Raw genomic sequence first — 2,298 nt, forward strand, 5'->3', positions numbered from 1 at the left:
AAGATTAATTTCTGCCTATCTGGAATACATGAATGTATTGGGGAATCAGGAGTAGGAATACATGAATGTTGGGGATCAGGAGAAGAGGAAGCAGGGCACACGTGTGCCACACACGCACATGTGCCCCCTTACCTCAGCGGTGGAGGCAGCAGGTGACGAATGGCAGACGCAGCAGCAGAGGAGACAGCAGAGGGGGCAGCAACAGCTGATCCCCCCTAAGGTAAGTGGGGCAGAGGGTACAGAGCAGCTGAGGTGAATCCGAAGGGGAAGCCCTTTGGAGCCCTCTTAGCTCGCCTGACAGGGAGCCGCACTCCCGAGCCACACGCAGGCAGCGCGCGGGAACAGTACGCGCAAATAGGCACACTCTGTAAGGGCACGCCAGCGTTTGCGCAGGCGTTCGCGTAAGGCGGGCACAAGGTAGCAGCCCAGAGGGGCACCTCCAGCAAGCGAGAGCAGTAGATGCAGCTCTGCAGACAAGGTGCAGATGCAGAGCAAAAACGCCAGGGGCCTCGCCCTGGCACTGCCGCCTGCCATGGGCTCTTCTGAGGCCTCCACGTGGGGGGGGGGGGGCTCGGTTGGGGTCCTGGGGGGAGGGGTGGAGCCTGGTGGTCCCCTTGCCTGTCCCTCCTGTGTCCGACTTAGGGCCCTTGAGGAGCAGGTGAGAGAGCTCCAGGCTGAGGTGAGCAGGCTAAGGGGGATCAGGGATGCAGAGGATGAAATTGATGCCTCTTTTCTGTGCAGGCCTGGTTGCCCACTGTACAGCCCCCACAGCAGACACGTCCAATGCAAGAGTGGCAGAAGGTGTCCAGATCCAGAGCTGCTCGGCCTAGAGGGGTGGAAGGTTCCCAGGTACACCTGGGGAACCAGGTACACCTGGGGAACAGGTTTGAGGCCCTGGCAGCTGTGACGAAGAAAGACAGAGCAAATGCCTCCAGCGGGGACAATGCCACTCCCCACGCGACATGGAACGGGCAGAGAACGAACACCAGCAGGAAGAAACGCCAGGTCCTCGTCATCAGAGACTCCATCCTACGAGGACTGGAAGGTCACATATGCCGGCCTGACCCCATGACGCGGGAGGTCTGCTTCATGCCTGGGGCTTGGGTTTGGGACATCACGGAGAAGATCCTGGCCTACATCCAACCTGCAGACCAGTACCCCATGGTTGTCATCCACGTGGGAACGAATGACGTGGCCAGGGGCAACCCTATCCGAATTATGAAGGAGTTCGAGGCTCTGGGGGCCAAGCTTAAGGAGACGGGGGTGCAGGTAGTATTCTCCTCTCTTCTTCCGGTGAGTAGGCGGGGACGGCAACACGAGGCCTGTATTGGCAAGGTCAACCGGTGCTTATGGAGTTGGTGCCGCCAGGCGGGCCTTGGGTTCCTAGATAATGACCCATGCTTTTGGGCGGGGGAACTTGCTGGGGCGGGATGGGCTTCACCTCTCTCCTAAAGGCAAGTGTGTCTTCTCTTCCAGGTTGGCTGATCTCGTACGGCGAGCTTTAAACTAGCCTCGCCAGGGGAGGGGGCTGCAGGAAGACGTGGAGACACCACCCGAGCAAGACAGGTGACACATGCAAGGAGTGCCCAGGTAAGAAACAGGGGTCCAGATAGTCTTCCTAATCAGGGGTGGCACGTGCAGCTATGCAAGGCCTTAAATGCCTATATACTAATGCTCATAGTATGGGGAACAAACAGGAGGAACTCGCCCTCAGAATAGCCAGTTCAAACCCAAACATAGTAGGGCTTACAGAAACGTGGTGGGATTCATCCCACGACTGGTCAGTTAGCATTAGGGGCTATAGGCTCTACAGGCGGGATAGAGAAGGGAGGAAGGGAGGGGGTGTGGCGCTATGTCAGAGAGCAATACACATCCTCTGCCAGCAAAATGGGGTCGGAGGAGGGGCAAGCTGAAGTGTTTTGGGGCAAGATACAAGAGGGTCGTGGGGAGAGGGATTTAACAGTGGGGGTCTACTACAGACCCCCCAACCAAGGGGAGGAGCTGGACTGGGAATTTTCGGGCCAGCTTGCAGAGGCACTTAAGGCAAGGGATATAGTTGTCATGGGTGATCTAAATTACCCGGACATCTGGGAGGAGCAGTCAGTCAGGTCGGATCATTCCAGGAGGTTCCTGGCCGAGATACAGGACCTCCACTTAACCCAGGAGGTGCAGAGTCCCACCAGAGGAAATGCCCTGTTGGACCTGGTCCTGGCCACAGGCGATGATCTGGTAAGGGGGCTCCAGGTCCTTGACCACCTGGGTGATAGCGATCATCGCTTGCTGGAATTCATCATCCAG

The sequence above is a fragment of the Alligator sinensis genome, unplaced genomic scaffold (genome assembly GCF_000455745.1).
Source record: "Alligator sinensis unplaced genomic scaffold, ASM45574v1 scaffold211_1, whole genome shotgun sequence".
NCBI lineage: Eukaryota > Metazoa > Chordata > Crocodylia > Alligatoridae > Alligator > Alligator sinensis.